This window comes from Equus caballus, chromosome 21, assembly GCF_041296265.1.
Source record: "Equus caballus isolate H_3958 breed thoroughbred chromosome 21, TB-T2T, whole genome shotgun sequence".
Lineage (NCBI taxonomy): Eukaryota > Metazoa > Chordata > Mammalia > Perissodactyla > Equidae > Equus > Equus caballus.
The window spans coordinates 37,041,285-37,063,117 of record NC_091704.1 but is presented as its reverse complement, the minus strand read 5'-3'; positions in this window follow the sequence as shown (position 1 = coordinate 37,063,117).

Here is a 21,833-nt window from a genome sequence, read left to right as displayed (position 1 = left end):
TCTGATCTATAAATTTCAGTTCTTGGCATCACATTTTAAGAGGATTATTGCAAGTCTACAATATCAGAGGAGAGTAGCAAGATGATGGGGATCTGAAAGTAGTGCTAATATTAAAATGGCCAGAAAGTCTGGGTGAGTTTAGGAAAACGAAAGACAAGCTTAGGGAGCTAAAAGACAATTTTCACCAAATATTTGAAACGTTGTGATGTAGAAACAGGAAAGGATTTAGCTCTGTATGGCTCCCAAGGACAGAACTAGGACCAGCGGGTAAAAGCTATAGAGAAGTAGGTATCTGGTTCAACTAGGAAGAGCTTTCTAATCATTATTTCTATGCATCAATGGAAGAGGCTGTCCTAAATTCACAAGAAATGGAAAAAAATAAAAGATGTCGGCAGGGGCAGGAGAAGAAAAATGAGGGGAAAGAGAAGGTCTCTAGAGAAATCAAAGTGAGCAAAACCATAAGAGTCAGGATTATGGAATCTGACCTGGAAATCAAAACTGTTATATCCAGGAAGGTTTAAATATAGATATTCTGGAAGGTAGGATGTTGAAAATATATTTCTTTCAGGGCTGGCCCAGTGGCGTGTAGTGGTTAAGTTTGCGTGGTACCCTTTGGCAGCCCAGGGTTCACAGGTTCGGATCCTGGGCGTGAACCTATGCACCGTTCATCAAGCCATGCTGTGGCAGTGTCCCACATGCGAAATAGAGCCAGACTGCCACAGATGTTAGCTCAGCAACAATCTTCCTCAAGCGAAAACAGGAGGATTGGCAACAGATGTTAGCTCGGGGCCAATTTTCCTCACCAAAAATAAAAAAATATAGATTTCTTTCTACTTTACCTGCATAATAATTTTTTAAAATTATGTAGTAGAAAATTAAGAGATGTAAGTGTAATACTTCCATTTTTAAGCTATTGTGTGGGGATAGCACCAATTCTAGTCATGTGTAGCCTCTTGTATGATGCTCTTTTTCCATCTTCTCTTATATCTTTTCTTGAGGAAATGTTCATTAGTTCAAATAAAGCTATTGTTACTGGTTGAAAGAGTAAAATAAACTCAGAATGATTTTTGTGGATTTGTTTTCTATTTAGGAACAGAGCACTAAACTTCATTAGCAAGCCATATTGTTTTAAATTAAATTTCCAAATAAATATACTTGGGTGTGAATTCAAGAGAAAATATTTTGCAAAACTCAGAGAAAAAAATGTAACATCCCAAACTCAAAACATTCTAGTGGTTTTGTAAAACTGAAACATTTTGGGGGTTAACTATTGCCAAGGTTTTTTGAATAATAGTTTCTAACCACATACGCCCAGCAAAACTTAACTGCTTTTTAAGGCAAGTCCTTCAGGCCCAAATATAAGTTAACAGTGACATCTTGTGGTCATCTTTTACCATAAAAAAGTATATATATATACACGAAGTACAGAAATATATCCTTTTGCATATATATATATATACGCAAAGTACAAAAATATATCCTTTCGTTTTACTGAAAAAATTGTCCAATTTCTCTTTGCACTTCCAAATATTTTTGTGGTGCTTATCCCCTATGCAAATCTTCTTTAATTCTTGTTAAATTAGTGCAAAATTACAAAAACAACTTGAGAGGCAGTTCCAAAATAACCTGACCAGTACTCCACAAAACTGTCAAGGTCATCAGAAACGAGGAAAATCTGGGAGGCTATCACAGATGAGGGGAGGCTAAGGAGATACGACAACTAAATGCAATGTGGTATCTTGGATGGATTTTGGAATAGAAAAAGGACATCATAGAAAAACTAGTGAAATCCAAATAAAGAGTGGAGTTGAGTTAATAGAAATGCGCTAATGTTGGTTACTTAGTTATGGCATATGCACCACGACAATGTGCACCATGGTAATCTCTCGTGCGAAATATTACGTATTTGTTTATTTTCTATCTCCCTGGGCCAGCATGTAAACTTCATAAGCCTAAGAGTTTTCATTTGTTTTCTTCACAGCTGAGTCCCCAATGTCGAGCACATGAACAGTAACATTTCTTCAATGAAGCTAAAATCTTCTCATCTGAAATGGGTATCTACTATTCCAGTCCTTCTAACTGGATGTACCAAGAGGAGAAAGCTGATCTGTCTTCCCCATCACAGCCTTCATTAATGATGCCCTCGGCTCCCATTTCTGTCTTCCTCGTTGCTCAGGCTCCATGCTACATGCACTGGTTATTCTTCTTCTGCACCCAGCTTCTAAATCTATTCCTGCCCGTCTCTGTCATGCTGCATGCTACTGGGAAGCTGAGCCCTGAGGACTACCTCTCCTGGAGCTTCCTTGCTGGCTGGTTTCTAGCTGGGCTTGGATAAAGGGAATGAGAAGAGAAAAGCTGGGGTATTTCTTCTCTGTGTCCTCCCTGTTTTGCACGTGGGTTTCCCAAGACAGGTCTCACCAGGTGGTTCCTCTTTCAGGGTACGGGTGTCTGTGGGCTCTGGTAATGCGCTTTCCTCCTGTGCCCCCTGACGACTGGAGGTAAGTGAGTCCGCCTGCTCTTGCTGGTTTCCGTGTCACATCCCTTATTTGCTCTCTTAACCCCGCCCACACCTCTGTAAGTAGCCTGCTAATTAAAATCTCTTCATTTGTACCATATGGGTTGAATTCTTTATCCAACCATGACCCAGAATGATATCCTAGAGCGGTGGTTCTCAAACTTTAGCATGCATCAGAACTACCTAGGGGATTTGCTAAAATACAGATTGCAGGGTGCCACCTGCGGAGTTTCTGATTTAGTACATCTTAGGGGAGGCCCTCAAATTTATATTTCTCACAAGTTCCCAGGGAATGCTAATACTGCTAGTCTGAGGACCAAACGATGTTATCACTGCCCTACAGAATATTCTTTCATGATTCTAAGTGGTATATGCTGGGGGTGTTGTAAACGAAAACTTCCCACTAACATTAAGTAGATAATGCGTGAGTGTTGGAGGATCAGGGGATGAGAATAGACTCAGGAAAAATGTGTCTGTTATATCCTTAAATGTGTGGACTACTTCATCTTCCTGCTCTTTACCACAAAATATCACAGAGTGCTAGATAATCATAATAATGGCTAAAATGTATCGAACACTCACAATGTGCCTTTGAAGCACAAAGCACTTTGCAGGAATATCATCTTATTTGAACAGAACAATATCCTTATCAGGTAGATATGTTATTATTTCCATTTTAAAGATGAATGAAGGGGACACAGAACGGTTAAGTGACTTGCCCAAGATGGCAAAGTTGAAAAATAGTAGAACCATGACTTTTACTTAGGCAATCTGATTCCAGTGGATATCCTATCCACTAATCTGAAAAAGTGGTGCTCCTGGGATCCGCTCACGTGAATCACTGTCATCGAGCTAACCTACATTGCCTGGTGAATCATCATCAGAGGCTTTATTCCTAATGTTCTCTAACGACCTAAAAGTCAGTCATAAAAATTCTGCTTCTCTTTTCACACAACCTCGCTGTAGTCATGATGGTATTTTCTAATGAACTCAATATCCAAATAATTTAAGTCCTTGAATGAAATAGATTGATCCTCATAGTAGATCTCTAAGTGCTATAAATTCTAAGGATCTTTGTCATTCATTTTTTGAACTAGAGATTGAAGTCTCTTCTCTTTTGTCATGCATTAAGGTTCAAATTCATTTTACAAAGAGACAATTTGAGGGATATTAATATTTGCTGAATAATGTAGAAAAACCAAAGATGAGAATGTTGCGGGTGGCCTCTGTGGGTTTATACGTCTGTATACTTATGTGTGCACCTGTAAACCTATAAACACACACATGAAGACATTCTTCCTATTCAGCCTGGACCCCGTTGTGCATTATTCTAATCATTCAGCCTGTAAACCTTAAGGTCCCATCTCCTCTTGACTTTTTACATACCTTCTGTGCAATTCCCAGCTGTCTTTTTTGACTCCATTGCTGGAAAATAAATAGGATTGTCTAGCCTGCTGCCAGCAAATTCAAGTTTCGATACTTGGCTATTCCCTCAACAATACTGTTACAGAATTCAGCCCAGAAATTTACAGCAGAAAAAGTTTTAATGCAGGTAATTAGAGGCAGGAAGGCTGCTTTCAGGAAATCCAGAAATACAGCTATTATGACAGGAATGTCACCACCATTGGTCTCAGCAGCCTGTAGTATAGAAGGAAATGATTTATTATTCATAGGTAAAAATATAAATATGGACCCTTATTGCACACCACACACAAAAATCAATTCCAGATGAACTAAAGACTAAGATGTCAAAAAATAAACAATAAAATTTTTGGAAGATAATATAAGAGTACATCTATAACATCAGGGTGGAGAAGTACCTCTTAAACTAGATTAAAAAATGAGTAAAATGTAAATATGACCACCTTGAAGTTAAGAAATTATGTTTACCAAATTATATAATAAAAATGTGAAAAGACAAGCCATAAACTAGAAAATGTATTTGCAAATCATTAAAAAGAAGATGAGCAATTTCTGAAGAGGCATTCATAGCAGAGGAAATACAAATGACCAGTAAACATATTAAAACGTGCTCAAATCCATTAGCAGTCAGGGGAATGAGAATTAGAACCACACAAAAAAATCATTTTACACACACCAAATGAGCAAAAATTTAAGTCTGACAATAACAAATGTGTTTGATGACAAATTGCTAGTAAGCAGAAACAATTTCTCTGTTGAAAAAATATTTGACACACTACTAAAGTTGAAGATGATCCAAACATTCCACTTCTAGCACATACCATAGAGAAGGTATGTTCAAGGAGGATCATTTGATACAGCCAAAAATGGGAAACAATGCAAATGTTAAAAAACAGGAGGATTCACCTATTAAAGTCTATCCATAAAAAGTAATACTGCATAACATTAAAATAAGCAAACTACAACTATAAAATTCAACATGAATAAATCTCAGAAACTTAAATTTGAATAAGCCCATCACAGAAGAAAATACACAGCATGATTTCATTTGTAAAAAGTTCAAAAACATGCAAAATTAAACAATATATAGTCGGGACTGCCTTAAATAGACACACAAGTTGTTCGCTGTGGTCCAGGGTTGCCATTCAGAGAGAGTAAATATTTAAGAATATTCACTCATGATAAAACTACACAGACAAACGAAAGTATTACAAACATAAAGTTCAGGATAGTGACTACCTCCGGGTGGGAAGAAAGGGAGGAGATTGAGGTCACCGTGGAAGGGGAATGCTTCAAATCTACTGGTGATGTTCTACTGCCTGAGTTGGGTGGTGGGTACATATAGCTTCTTTGTTCTTAAATCAATAGGAATTATCTGTTTCTTATTTAAATTCTCTTCAGGGTTCAACACTATGTGGGATTCTCTAGTATGATTTTTACATCATCCTCTCCTGGCCTTCTCCCTACCTCTGAGGGTGTTTCTCCTTCTTTACTTTGGCAAAAGTCCTCTAATCTGACAACCACTAATAGATTGGTGTCCATGAGGATTCAAATTACTCTCTTCCTATTCTTAGTAATGGCTCAAGGCAATCTCACTTATGCTCATGGTTTCAACCTACCACACGTTTGTTGAGTCTCACTTCTGTATTTCCAGGCTAGATCTTGGTCCTGAGTTATGCTGTCAATATCTTATAGTCGATAACAAGATATCCCAAACTGGACTTATCGTCTTCCCCTACCAAAACATACTTCCCTTCACATTTTGGAAATGACGCCACCATCCGTGTCATTTCCCTTGGGGTTATTCTAGAAGATTTTGCACTTTGCTTTATTTCTCACATACAAGTTCAGTTGATTACACATCCAAAATGTTTCTCCTATAGAGCACCCTTTCCATCATCACTTCAGCCAAGCTTGTTCAGAATCTCACCATTTTTCTCTTGACAATGGCAAAAGCTTTACCAATGCTTTCTATGCCTCCATTCTGACTCCTCATATTTACTCTTTGCCACCATCAGAGTCATCGTTCCCATATGCAATAATTTCTCTGCTCATAGTTCTACCATGGTTGCCCATCCCCTAAGGCATCATATGTAAAATTTATATGGCATACAAGGCTCTACACAGGGATACAGTTGTTACAATATAAAAGATAAACTCAGGTCCAAAATCTTCAGCCCACATCAAAGACTTCATGTTCTCATGACTGCGGAAACAGGCCTGTTTCTGTTGACTCTACATTTCTTTGGGTGTCTGATAGTTTCTTCCAATTTGTAGAACTGAATTTTCTAGCTTATCCTCTCCAAATATGAACTTGGGTGAGCAGACTATTAGACTTTGGCATGGAAGACCAATACAATCCAACCCAGAATTCTACTTTGGGTTAGAGTTCTGTTATATGATCAGATATATTCAGCAAGTAGCCAGCCATCTGATGGAATAATATACAATGCATCTATTCAGGTTCTGGTGACATGTTACTTTTCTTCCTAACTTCTTACTTCTAAATCAAGTTTTTCTCTGATTTATAAAATAAACAAACAGTCTGTATCCACTAACGATGAACTAAAAATTATAGGGAGGAACAATGCCAATATTCCATCACTTGCTTTCAAATTTTGTTAACATTTTATTGCACTTCTCTCCTGGGTTTATCTATGTGTCTTTAGGTGCATATATTTCTTAATATACCGTGCAGGTTATTTTTATCTTGTTTTTTAAATTTATCTTTATTTCAAAAGCATTTTACTATTTTATAAATTTTGTTTTAATGGTTTCTTAATAATTTTAAATTTAAATGTACTACAGTTCGGCTAAACAGTCCCCTATTATTAGATTGCGGGTGTTTGCTAAATATTTGCTATCACAAATGTTTGCTGTTTACTATTACAAATGGAGCAAGATCATATCGCCAAGCGTCAAGAAAGTTCTTCTTGACCTCTTTCCCTCTCTCACTTTTACTCTGAAGCCATTTTCTCTACTTCAGACTACACTGAAGGGCAAACAGTGATTTGATTTGAATAACCCTAAAGGCCATGTTTTCAGGGCTGTGTTCCTTCTCACACAATGACTATATAAAATAGACTTAGAGGAAGGGGAAGAAAAGGGGAAGAGGAGTGACTCAACTGCAAGGGAGGTAGAAGACAGTCTGGAGGGACAGAGGGTATGAGAACTGGGAAGAAAGGAAAAACTGTTTTTGGTGGAGGTCCAGAAAGCTGAGTGGAAGGATTCACAGACCAAGTAGTCCTAGAAGAAGGACCCCCCTCACAGGCAATTCAACACTCCTGGGAACTTTAAACATTCCTGATTAGACAGCAAGAACTTAGGGGCCAGCCCAGTGGTGCAGCAGTTAAGTGCACACATTCCAATTTGGTGGCCCGGGGTTCACCGGTTCAGATCCCGGGTGCAGACATGACACCGCTTGGCAAAGGCTATGCTGTGGTAGGCATCCCATGTATAAAGTAGAGGAAGATGAGCACGGATGTTAGCTCAGGGTCAGTCTTCCTCAGCAAAAAGAGGAGGATTGGCAGCAGTTAGGTCAGGGCTAATCTTCCTCAAAAAAAAAAAAAAAGCAAGAACTTAGATCTGCTGGGGGGCTGGGGTGGGGTGATGGTTCCATGAAAGGTGAGCCTCTCGCCTTGACCTGGGAAAAACTAAACATTTTCTTGGGACTAGGTCAGCAGTTGACTCACTGTCATCATTGTATATATATTTTTTAATTTCTAAAATCATATTAAGCCACTGTCTTTGAATTGTGAGTTATTTCCTCAGGATCAGAATAATGGGCATTTTAAAAGGCCAAACTACATCACCAAAGTAGTCTCCAAAAAGGTGGTAACAATTACTTTCCCGTTGTGAATATCATACTTTGATGTCTATTTATGTTATTTGAGACTATTTTAACTTCTTGAGTTATTTTAGGAAAAATTAATTTTTAGGTCAACTTACATCAAGGCGAATTTGAAGGAAATCTAATGAATAATGAGAGGAAAATCATTGTTTTTCCTGCTATGTCATACTGCAGACAAGTTTCCATAAAACTGGGATGACAACTTCACTTGCAAAAGACATTCGATATATCAAATGCAGCCACATGTTCTAAATATAACAGGTTACTGCCATATGCATGAGTTAAGGAACACTGTGCTGTGTAAGTTGAAAGAACATTTGAAATATATGTTTGAATTTCAGATAATTCATATTGCAGACATGTTCACATTTCAACGACAGAAATAAGAAAATATATAGCCCCAAGTTTGGAGTATCAGTTTGGTGGGACACTATGCCATTTTTAAATCTGTTCCTATATCTAAAAAAGTATATTCAAATTCATTAGTATCCCCCTAAGAAGTCCTTGTTGGGGAGGAAGAACCAGAAACTATGCATGGATAGAGAATAGGGCGAAGGGAAACTCGCCAGTCTAAACATTTAAGGAAGCATCATATGCACACCTTCTTGGGGCCTCTTCTGGGCTGTGAGTAGATCAGTGCTTTTGCTGACCCTATCTTTATTTCAAATTTTGATATTTTGCTCATCATTTTTAAGATGTTTCATTAAAATATTACTTATGTTGATTACTGAGTTTTTGCATCTCTTTAAGTTTTCCACCTGGTGAGTGAGACACTTGCCTTAGTCTTAGCTCAGCATGCTTGCTCAATTACTTTTTTCTCCCGTTCTCTGTTTAGAAACGCAACGCATTCACGTGACCATCAAGAAGATCAGAAGTTCCTACCACACTCTCCAACCAAACCTTTCCTCCAAGTGCTGCTTTTCCACACTTCCAAATGCTTCCCTCTTTCTTACCCTAGCATCACCAAAATAATTCTTAAATACAGTCTATTCCTAGGTATTCTTCTCCTAGCTAGTTGTAGACAAGATAATAGATAATTTATATGGCACATGAATGTTGAAGGGTAATTATATTACTATTCTTAGAGTTTATGTATGTGTTTAAGAAGAATCGACCTAGAAATAAAATCTCTTCTCATTCATTTATTGTAGAAATATGTATTTTTCCAGTGCTAGAGAGATTGTGATAGCTATGAACAAGACAGACAAGATTCCTGCTCTCATGGAATTTACATTAGGAGAGCTGCATAAAGATATGATCAAGAATGCCGACATTTCATATACTTTGGCAAATAGTGAAGAAGGAATAATAACAAAAATTCTCGTAACAGAATCAGGACCTAAAAATGATCTTGAAAAGATAAGTGTCATCTGATTTGAATAAAGTGACATTGAATGGAGTAAATGTAAGGTGCTGAATTTGAGTTTCAGCGATTCTAACTACAGAGTAGGGGCTGTAGCTTAGTCGTGGCTCGTGTGAGAAGATACTAGAGTTGGCTTGACAGAAACTCAATATGAATTGACAGCTTGAAATGATTGCCAAGTCTCCCCTGGCCCCATCCCTAATTCAGATAAATAACGTGGGGGTAGGTGTTTTCAGGGTTGCAGTGTTGGGACTCCCCAAGACCAAGACCGTATGTTCTGTGATTTGCTAGAAAGACTCACAGAACTGAGAAAAGCTGCGAGGCTCACAGTTATGGTTTTTTATAGGATGGAGGTTTTTTAAGGATGGAGATTAATATGAGTAAAAGAAAAAGATGCAGAGTCTAGGAGAAAACAGGTGCAAGCTTTCAGTTGTCCTCTCCCAATGGAGTCATGGACAATGCTTAATTCTCCCAGCAATGATATGTGACGAATGATGCCAACCAGGGAAGCTTATCTGAGCCTTGATATCTAGGGTTTTTACTGGAGGTCAGTCATATAGGCACAGAGTGCCTGCTTGACTGACATTGGTTCTCAGTCTCTCAGCCTCTCCAGAGGTCAAACTAAGAGTTGTGCCCGAGACCTCAGTTATACAAAAGCACCCTCATCAAGCAGGATATTCCAAAGAATTAGAGGTTATTGCCAAGAAGCCCCCAAGGCCAGTCCTTTCTTTGGAATGTTCAGACTTTGAACACTCCAAGTTAACTCTTATTACACATTGCTTAATTTGACAACATGAAAATATCATCAAGGAACTAAGGCCATCTTTCCATTCTGTCATCCTTAACATTTCTGTGACATCTCCATTTGTGATTGTAAACAGCTAAAGCAATTCCAAGCATCACATGGACATACATTAACTGCTGGGAAAGAAGATACTGTCTCTTTTTTTTATTTTTATTTTTTTATTTTATGTTTTTAAAGATTTTATTTTTTCCTTTTTCTCCCCAAAGCCCCCCGGTACGTAGTTGTATATTCTTCGTTGTGGGTCCTTCTAGTTGTGGCATGTGGGATGCTGCCTCAGCGTGGTTTGATGAGCAGTGCCATGTCCGCACCCAGGATTCCAACCAACGAAACACTGGGCCACCTGCAGCGGAGCGCGCGAATTTAACCACTCGGCCACAGGGCCAGCCCCAAGATACTGTCTCTTTTTATTAAAGAGAAAAACCTTTTTCAGAAGCCCCAAGGAAAATTCCCCTTCAGGCTTTGTTGACTAGGATTGGGTCATATGCCCATTTCTGAGCCATCATTGAGAAATGGCTAGAATAACAACAATTGGCTCAGGCTAGTCATGGTCCATCCCCACGGACTGAGGGGAATGTCATCTTTGTAGAGCATATCGGAGGGTAAATGCTTAATATAATTAAGGCTCTTCCAGTGACAAATAAGAGGAAAAGAGAGATGGTCATTGGGTTCCAAGAGCATTTGCCACAACAAATCCATGTTCTTCCAAGGAATCAAAATTGAATGAATGAGAAGTTATAGGAGTATTAATCTCAATTCACTATCATGGAAAACACTATTTTACACACTATTTTGTATGTATTCCTAAGGTAATAGCTACTACGTTCCATTCTAATTATTTCATTATGAACTAGTCTTCATAGTTATGCTTTGAGGTCCTCAACTACATGAACAAGTCATATTCCTTTATTTCTACGCTGGACATTTAACAAAAAGTAAAAATTCAATAAATCTTTGATGAGAACATAAATGGATGAACAGAGTAGTCCAAACAGTAAATAGGGAAACTCTGGCAGCTGGTGAATTCTTCATCATTCACTCGATAACAACTGTTCAAGAGAAGAGCCAAGTATTAAATGGGTACCGATACAAAATAAATTTAACATACTCTTCCAATTGTGGGTATTTTAAAAGTGAAATTGCTCTATCATGAGAACTAATTAGTTTCTGGTCGTAATAACATGCTTCCTCCTCTTCCTTATATTAATAAAAATATAATGCTTAAAGTGCATCTTCTTGGATTTTTATTTTATAGTGATGCTGTGAGAAATCAGAACAGATAATAATTATCCCCATATTACAGATAGGGAAGTTACGCCTTGGAGAGTTTAAGGAACTTCATTAAAGTCACACAACTTATTAAAGCAGTGGAGCTGGGAATATCACCCGGATAACCTGACTCCAGAGTTCATGCTCTTAAACACTGCATTCACAATACTCATCACTCTTTCCCACCCCTGTTCTTTTCCCCTTCCCCCCCCCCCAGCGTTCTTTTCCCCTTTCCCCAAACCAGCCAGATGTACTTCCTGAAATCTTGCAAATCTCATCGCTACTCTTAATAGATAAGACATAAAGAATCTTTCAAAAATCTCCTCCACTTCACTGCAAGACTATCGCTCTCTGTTATTCTGAAGGCAGACCGTGTCACATAGAACAAACTCAAAGCACCCCTGCTTCCAATGCCCACATGTGCCTATTGTTCCCAGACCTCTTCATGACAGTTTTATTTATTATTGTAGCTATGTAATTTAACTAAAATTGCTTAAAATGATAAAGGATGAGAATGAAAAGAGAGAAAATTAAGCTTTAAAATTATGAAAACTCAGCTTTTAAAAAACTCTGATAAGTGTGACTTGCCCAGAAACTATTACTGTTGAATTAGATGAGTCTGAGACAGTGGTAAAATATGGCGGGAGGGTGAAAGGGAAACATAAAAGTCCAGAAAGGTTCTATATTCAGGCTGCTTTGCAAATGCATGCTCTAGCTCCACATTAAATAAAGCAAAATGGAAATCATATATGATACATTATGGATGTGGTTTATACAAAAAAAAAATAAAATGCCTGGGAATCCCAATTAGGAAATTCTTATTTATAGAGAAGGGCTTGGTACTACATCAAAAACTGGCAAAAGTTCCTACAAATTTTATTTGTGATTTAAGATAATTTTAAGTTATTTATATAACTACCTTTAGAACAAATAGCCATTACAAATTCCAGTAGTGGTGGTAAAAGGACTTCTAGTCCAGAGATGTTTGCACATCTATTCTAGAGACATTTGCTTTCAGTAGGAATTTCCAAAGACAGAAACGCAAGGAACTTCTCACAGGAGAATTTCAATCCTGGGGAAAAGGGATGAGACAATTGCAGGACGTGGAGCTTTGTGCCACATTGAAGCACTAACAGAAAAGTGGTCCTCCCTTGCAGGAGGCCAGTCTTGCCGATCTCATAGAGTCCTAGGAAATGCCTGATTTCTTATTTAGAGCTTGCAGAGCTGTGATCAGCATAGGTGGTCCTGGCGATCAGAAATTAAGGCCAGAGTTTTGGACAGATAGCTTACTTAATCAAAACGATACCCTTTCCTTTCTTTTTCTTCTGGCTTAAACCTCCCTAACTGAAAATAACACAAGCTAGTCATGTTTCAAAATGCCAAATTAGTATTAAAATGTATACAAATGTTCATAAATATTCATAAATAAATATGCTCTTTAATTAATGTCATGTTGGCTGAATATTTCCTATCCCAAATTTTTCTACCTTTTTCTAATATCAATCTTCTTTTTCTTTCTCTAACTGCATTATGATGTGCATGAACAGTAATGAGAGAAAAAAAAAGAGTGGAATTTAGTCCAGTTTCTCTATCTCTCAAAGATTTAAGTCCCTAAATTTCTAATCATTATCTCACTCCATAGCAGAATATCTGACAGTCTGTGCTTCTTGTTAATATTAGCAGGTAGATTAACACACACTCAAAGAGAACATGGCCTACAGGGCATTTATGGTTCTTTAAAATGTTCCATTGAAGTGACACGATGAAATTCTACTAGAAAAGTGAAAATATATATGGGAGGAAAGACAAGTGGGTGAGATACCTGTTAACTTAGGAAATTACTTGATTATTGAGAAATTACACTTGGAGAAAAGGAATCAATTCAAATTGAGAAAGAGGAGCCCTTGCGTGTTTTCCTTAAGTTTCTTTTAGTATAGGATAGAAAAAGAATACAATATAGATGAGAAAAGAAAACTTGTAGATATCCAAGTATCATTGATACAGATCGCTATTAAAGTAGAGGAGAGTTAGGAATCTGGATCATCTCCCAAAGACGATACTCAAGGTGACATCAGTGGCTCTACCCTGAATTGCATGGTGATCAAGGAGGACATGGCCTAGAATATAAAAGGGAAAAGAAGGAGGATGGAGTTAGGAAAGTGGATATGACTCTTCTCACGCAAGTTCTCACATCATCATGCTGCTGGTTGGAGGCAATGTGCTCGTTGTAGCCAGAGATAACAGGAGCGCAGGGAGGAGACTTTTATCTGTATAACCAAAAGATATAACAAAGCAAAATCTGAGACCAGCATTTACTGAACATCCTGCATAATTGATGTTGGACCATACAAAATCTGGTAAAATGATAAACGGTTATACTGTAGTCATACTGTGTCTGCATTTATTTTAGTGTATTATCAATTTCTGACATCAAATGTATCTATATTCACACATAAATGACTTCTCCTCCTGAAATCAAAGTCATGTTTAACTTAATTTAGAGCATGCATCTACTATATATCTCCAATTGTACAATAATTGAACGTTTCTATTGAATTTCATCATACATAATCCAGTTAGCTACCCTTTGCAAATTCCACAACACTTTTCCTTATTTCAAGGACCACTGGTCCAGATGAATTAAAATCTAAATTTCAAATAAGGTTAGAGGATTTTCTTTAGCAAAACAGGAAACTAACAGTCAAAAAGGAGAAGATACACACTTTTGAATGTCTAAAAATTTTGTGTAGCAAAAGACTGCAAATACAAGTCAAAAGATGAATTATAGATTACAAAAAAATATTTGCAACCCTTGTGACATACACAAGGTTAATAATACTGATATTAACAATAGACAAAGAACATCAAAGAAAAAGACCACAAAAGGGCAAAGCCTATTCATAGAAAAAGATGCAAGTGACCAACGAATATATGAAAAGATGCTCAATTTCAGTTGTAGTCTGTGTTAAAGTGACAACACATCGAGGCCATTAGAATGAAGTGGCAAACAGAAGCAAAGCAGAAAACTAAGCCACAGTCAATGCATTCGAATCCAAGAAAACAAAACTTAAGAACAACTAAATTCTCAAATAAGGCAACCACTTAAGCTATAGCCAATCAAATAATGTCTTTACTTTGCTTCTGAGTCTTCTCTATAAAAGTCTTTCCCTTAACTTCTGTCAGTGGAATATTCCTAGTCACTTTCCATTCGGCGCTACCCAATTCCAACCAATGGTTGTGTAAATAAATTTTTGTAAACTTTAATGTGTCACAGTTTATCTTTTAACATCTGATAAATAAAAGTTAAAGCAATTATATACTCTATTAAGCTTAGCCAAAATTATAAAAAAAAATTGCGGTGCTGGTGAGAACGTGAGAAAATGTGCACTTCATGCACAGTGGTGGGAGCATAAATTGTTGACAATATGTCTAAAAATAAAAAGGGCATATTACCTATGCCACAGAAATGCTACTCTTCAGAGTCGAGCCCACAAAAATAAAAGCATCTATAATCATTGCTTGTAATGTAAAAAAGAAAAAAAAAACTGAATTAACCTGAATGTCCATCTAGGAGATTGTCTAAATAAATTATGATAAATGCATATTGTGGAATATAATGCAGTTATGGAAAAAAGTGAGTAATATTTTTATCTATTGACCTAGAGTACTGCTCATGATATGAATGAGTATAATTGCCTTTATTTAAAATAAATCCTTCCCAAACAGAAAAAAATTTAAATATCTTATGAGGGTTTTCTCTCTATTTAAGCATCCGCATAAAATATTCATAGCTTTATGAGCCTTGTGGGAGGCAGTTTTCAGGTCTGCTGCTCTGAAGCCAAGAGTAAGAGAAACAGATTTCAGATAAACACATCTATAGCACAGCAATGAACCTGTATTGTTGACTTTTTTGTCATATAACAAAAAGCCTGGAAGCAGCATCCAGGCTAGTGCATGGCTTAAAGCAGATATGAATACCCCAGACACACCTATCCTTCTCCTTCCTATCCACTCTTAAAATTGGGCTTTTGTCCCAATGGTTTACAGTTTCTCACATGTGTGTTCCAGGAAGGAAAAAAAACAGTTGGGGGCAAAGAGCTTCTCCTTGTAAGGCTTGCCTTTTTATTCAGGAAAGACTGCCTTCCCCAGGGGCTTCCCCAGGCAAATGTTGGGGAAGTGAGTGATTTGATCGATCAAATGTTTTCATTCTTAGAAAATGACTATACATGCCAGTGGGCGACCAATGCTCATGTTAGATAATAAAACTCAAAAATTAGAATGAGAATATTTGATTCCTTGGTGATATACCTAAAATTATTTCAAAAAAGACATATGTATACATCCACATATTTTCATACACACACACACACACACACACATATGTAATTATTTCTGTCTTATTTTCAGCTGAAGCCCCAAAACATGAGGTGCCAACCAGTTTCATATTTCCAAGTAAGTTGCCAGGCTAGCCCTGCAGGAATTGCAAAAGAGGTTATAAAACACAATTTTGTATCTCTTCTTTTTTGTTTTTGTTTTTGTTTTTTTTTGAGGAAGATTAGCCCTGAGCTGACATCTGCTGCCAATCCCCCTTTTTTTGCTGAGGAAGACTGGCCCTGAGCTAACATCCGTGCCCATCTTCCTCTACTTTATATGCGGGGCGCCTGCCACAGCATGGCTTGACAAATGGTTCATAAGTCTGCACCCGGGATCCGAACTGGCAAAACCTGGGCCGCGGAAGTGGAAAGTGGGAACTTAACAACTGTGCCACCGGGCTGGCCCCACAATTTTGTATTTCTTGACCCTGCTCCCAACCCAAAAGACAGGAAAGACAGAGAGCATACTGAAAGTCTCCCACACCCAACCTCATCCCTGAGAGGGCAGCAGAGGTGATTTTCCCTTATCTCAAGCCCAGCTAGAAAATGACTTCCTAATGGGACCCCTTAGAGGAGCTTAGAACTGGTCACCTGGAATTTGGAGACACAGTGGACTAGGGTCTGATTCACAACTTGAAACATAGAGTTGCCAGGGGCCACCTAGTGAGTGGGGGAGAAGGTGACAACGGGAAACAGAGGAAGCCTCCTTCCATAATAGGCAGCCAGCCTAAGGCAGCCTGAGGTAAGGGTGGAGAGAAGGTAGAACTTTAAATAAAGTGGCAGCATTTTTTCTGTTTCTTATTGCATTGAACTGAACGTGTAACTACAGGACTAAGATATTTTGTGACCACAAGTGACTGGAGGACTTACCTAAGATCAACTAGAAAAATAATAGAATAGGCCCTAAATTTTCTCCAAGATGCAGGAAAGAAATAGCTCAACAGAGCAGGCTGGAATAGGCAGTCAGTAAAAAGAATAAATATCCCATGTGTCGTTTTGAGTGTGTGTCTATGTGAAGATATTTTTATATAGGAATAGAATTCTTCAGTAGGATATACGAAAAACTGGAGCAGTAATTGCCTCTGGAGAATGAAAAGGAGGGACTAGGAGTGAGGAAGGAAGAGCAGTTTTTGCTGCCCATCCTCTGGACTCTGAATTGTTTACAGTGGGCATTTATTATTGCAAAAAAAAAAAAAAATAGATTTTAAAAAGGTCACCGGAATTCTGCAGCACACTGATTTATCTTTGTAAACATCAATTATAAATTATGTAAACATGCTGAGAAGTCGCAAGTGCTGACCAATAGGATATCAATAAAAGGAGCTAACTAAGAAGTTCCAGATTCTCGAATTAGCAGTTACTTTGAAATCTGAAATATTCCTACTTTTTAATCAAAATTATCTTGGAGAATGAAAATCAAAGAAGAGTTCTCATTTCATAAGGTTTTTTTGTGGTTGAAATTTCCAATCACAAATATGGCTCATGTACATACTTTGTCAAAACATACCTCTACTTCTATATGTACTGCTTAACTAGCACCACCACCACTACAAATACTTCTGGAATTTATCGAATTCCAGAGGAAAATTTTCACACCAGTGCACTGCCAATGTTTATAGGAGTTACATGGGTGCTTTTCTTACTGACTGATATTTTGCATCATGATTATAACACAGCACTGAGCTTTCATATTATAATGATTTGTCTTAAGAGGTAAGACAAAGTTGATAAAAAACCTGCAAAGCACACTCCTAAGAACTTGAAAAGTAGAAGTTTTTATTTGCAAACTTATAACCCTGTCTGACCACTGCCTGGCTATTCTATTACTCCTGTATCTCTGGCAAAATTTTTTTTGCGGGCCCGGTGGTGCAGTGGTTGGGTGTGCGTCTTCCACTTCGGCGGCCTGGGGTTTGCCAGTTCAGATCCCGGGTGCGGATATGGCACTGCTTGGCAAACCATGCTGTGCTAGGCCTTCCACGTATAAAGCAGAGGAAGATGGGCATGGATGTTAGCTCAAGGCCAGTCTTCCTCAGCAAAAAGAGGAGGACTGACAGTAGTTAGCTCAGGGCTAATCTTCCTCAAAAAAAAAAAATTTGAGGTCAAGAGAAATTATTTCAGTTTTCCTCCTGTTGCTTATATGTGGGATGGAAAAAATCAGGAGCTAGCCAACATAACACACAAGAAATTTTGAAATATTTTCTTTTATATTTAGTAGATATAGATGAATTTCATATTATCCCCAATTACCTATTATTACTAAATTGTGCATACAATCTTAGTTAGTCAACTTATTACCTTTTAAGATTTCCCAAATCCTTTCCAGAACCATGGTTCTAGTTTACAAAACCACTGGTGTAAAGAGCGTGGGCTCCAGGGTCAGACATCGTGGTTTAATGCTTGTTCTGGCACTAACAAGATTCAGCAAATCCCTGAACCTCTCAGGAAAATCAGTGCTCTGATTTAAAGTATGCTGCTGAGGGAACTGAAACCAGTGGCACATATAAAGTATTTGTTACTCAGCAAATGTTGTTTTGCATCATTTTCCATATGCCACCTCATAAATCCCCATAGCAAACGCGTGAAGTGAGTATTATGAATCTAGTCTCCTACATAAGGAAAGTGAAAGTGGCAGAGCCAGGCCTGGATCTCAGATGAGCGCTTTCAAATCAGCACAGGGAAGACTGCAGGGTAGACGACACACTTCCGAGGATGCATAGAAGATGTTACATGTTGGACTTGTGGGAAAATAACATTCACCGTCACATTTTTCCTTCTACCCAACTCTAAGTGTAGACTATCTACATGGAGGGTTCTCAACTCTGTCAGACCCAATGCTTACCTTTTATAACCATAGTTTGTAACACTCCCTTTACTATCCTGAAATAAAATTTATAGATAGCCTACCTACACCTCCAAATTAAAAAACAATATATAGTATATCATATGCTATCCTACTGGAATACAAGGAGAAATCAAAGGGTACTAATTTAATAAAATAATTTGTATTTCAACATAAAATGCTCAGGCACAACTACACTGGAGACCATAAAGAATACTGCTATATGTGGAATCACTAGGATTGTGACAAATACAGACTCAGAACCACTGAAGCGTATTTAAGCCAAAGCACAGAACAATAGTTTCTCCTGAACTCCAAGAACTCACCTCATTTGCTTTTATTTTTTATTTAGAATTTTTTTTTAAGATAGTTATGGATTCACATGCAGTTACAAGAAGTAATATAGAGAAATGCCCTGCACCCTTTACCCAGTTTCCTCTAATGATAGTATTTTGCAAAGCTATAGTAAAATAACACCACCAGGATATTGACACTGATACAGTCTACATAGAGAACACTTCCCTCCCGACAAGGATCCCTCGTGTTGCCCTTTTATAGCCACTTCCTCTTCCTTCCCATCCCACTGACTCCTTAATCTCTGCCAACCACTAACCTGTTCTCCATTTCTATAATTTTGTCATCTCAAGAATCTTATATAAATGGATCATTCAGTATGTACCTTTTTGAGATTGGCTTTTCTCACTCAGCATAATTCTCTGGAGATTCATTCAGGTTTCCATATGTATCCATAGGTCTTTCCTTTTTATTGCTGAGAGTATTCCATGGTATGGATGTATCACAGATTGTTTAAACATTCATCATTTTGAGAGATATTTGGATTTTGTTTTCAATTTTTGGCTCTAATGAATAAGGCTATATCATGTGTAGGTTTTCGTGTAAAAACAAATTTTCATCTCTCTGGGATAAAAGCCCTAAGGTTACAAGTGCTGGGTCATATGGTAGCTGCATGTTTGTTTGTTTGTTTGTTTGTTTTTAAGAAAATGGCCAACTGTTTTCCAAAGTGGTTGTGCCATTTTACATTCCCACCAACAATGTACAGAGTGGTGCAGTTTCTCCTAATCCTCATTAGGATTTCTTGTTGTCATTATTTTTTATTTTAGTCATTCTGATAAGTGTGTAATGAAATCTCATTTTGGTTTTAATTTGCATTTCCCTTATGGCTAATGATGATGAGCATCTTCTCATGTGCTTGTTGGCCATCTGCATATTCTGATATTCATGTCTTTTGTCCATTTTCTAATTGGATTGTTTGTTTTATTTACCATTGAGCTTTGAGAGTACTATTTTATATGTTCTAGATACTAGCTGTTTGTCCGATATATGGTTTGCAATGATTTTCTCTCACTCTGTAACTTTATTTTATCCTTGTAACAGGGTGTTTTGCAGAGGAAAAGTTTTATTTTGATGATGCCCAATTTATAAATTTTTCCTTTTATGGATCATGCTTTTGGTGTGAACTCTCACAACTCTTTGCCTAATCCTAGAATTTGCAGATTTTTCCTCCCATTTTCTAATAATTTCACATTAGATTTAATCTGTGATCCACTTTAACTTTTCCAAAAGATGTAAGAGATATATCAAAGTTTTGTTTGGGGCCTATGGATGTCCAATTGCTCCAGCATCATTTGTCAAAAAGGCTATCTTTCCTCCATTGATAACTACAGCTATATATTGTGTTGACATCAAGTAGACTAACCTCCCACTTTCTTCTTCTTTTTAAAAATTGTTTTAACTATTCTTCATCTGTTGATGAGCAAGAGCTGTGTGACTTTACAAAAATACCAGAGGAAGGAAAAAATATTCCCTTTGGAGGATGATTGTGAGATTATAGGAGATGACACATATGAGGAACTTAATATAGTACCTGGCATATGATGTAGACACTTAGCTTTCTTCCTGCTGATTCTAAACCAACCATCAGAAATCCTTTACACACACACACACACACACACACACACACAAAACCTTCTCTTGCCCAGTAATACTTTATATTTTGTTCTAAGTTTTATGTAAATGTGTTATATATGCAACCAGGTAAAATATATGTCCTCAGTGAGAAATACATGTGAAGGAAACAGCTGAAACAAGACCAGCTATCACTCCCATCCACATCTGTAGATAGGAAATACCCAGTCCATTTCCTTCCAACATCCTCACTTTGAGATATAAGAAGCTCTGGTAAGGACTCCAATCAGTTGGACAGCTTTGGTCTCATCCAAACACCAACAGAACCATTCTGATGCCCAACCACGAGAGACCAAGATAGGTATCCAATAGGAAAAAACATATACGGTTATAAATATTACCCAACTCATCAGAACCTGTTCATGAATAAGACATTGGCTACCACTGGCAAAATAGCAATGTACCACTCCACTTTAGCCCCATTGGCCTCTGTACTGTCCTTCTCACTTCCTATACTGTAGGAAGTTGAGGGCCTTGGTGTAGGCTGGAAAGTTTTCCCCCAGATAGCCACAGGATTCTATCACTTATCTCCTTCAAGAATTATTCAAAGGTCACCTCCTTAGGGAGGCTTCCTCTGATCAGTCTACTGAAATCACTGTACTCAACCCCTGCACCCAATACTATTCAGTCTCCTTCCCTGCTTTATTTTTCTCCTTGGCTCCTATCACCATCTTCTATAGAACAAGTATATTTGACATAGTTGGTTAGATGGTTTCATTAACTATCATGTAGGCTCCATGAAGAGCCTTGTTTCACTGCTGTATCTTTTGTACCTAGAATAGTGCCGGTATATAATAGTCACTATGTTGAATGAATAAATAACAATAATTATAAATATCTGTTGAATGAATAAATAATAAATAATATCATTATTTATTATCTGTTGGATGAATGAAGTAGAGGGAGTTCAAAAAGCCATTGGAAAACATCATGGTTTCACTGGTTTTAATTATAATATTTAAATCTCAAACCAGTGGCAATCTTAATAGAGAAGATCTTAATTTTCTTCTAGGAAAATTCCAACTAAATAAACACATATAAATAGTTAAATACATGTTTCACAAATTTTCTTATTTCCTTCCCCAAACCTTAGCCCACTCCCACCACTCAAAAGAGATGAGAGATTAAAGAAAAAAATGCATCCCTTGTCCACAGGCCTTCTCCTCTCCTCAGAGAGGTCCAAAATTTTGGAGACTTTCTCACACCTACATTCAATTCAGAATCTGCAACCACTTCCACTATTCTTACTGCTATTGTCCCTTCAAGTCACAATCAGCTCTTGCACCAAATATGCATTGTCTTCTGACCAGCTTTCCTGCTGCCAAATCTTACCCTCCAGAATCTTTTTTTCCAAACAGCCAGAGTGCTGTGGACTGAATTGAGTCCCCCTAAAATTCATATGTTGAAGCTCTAA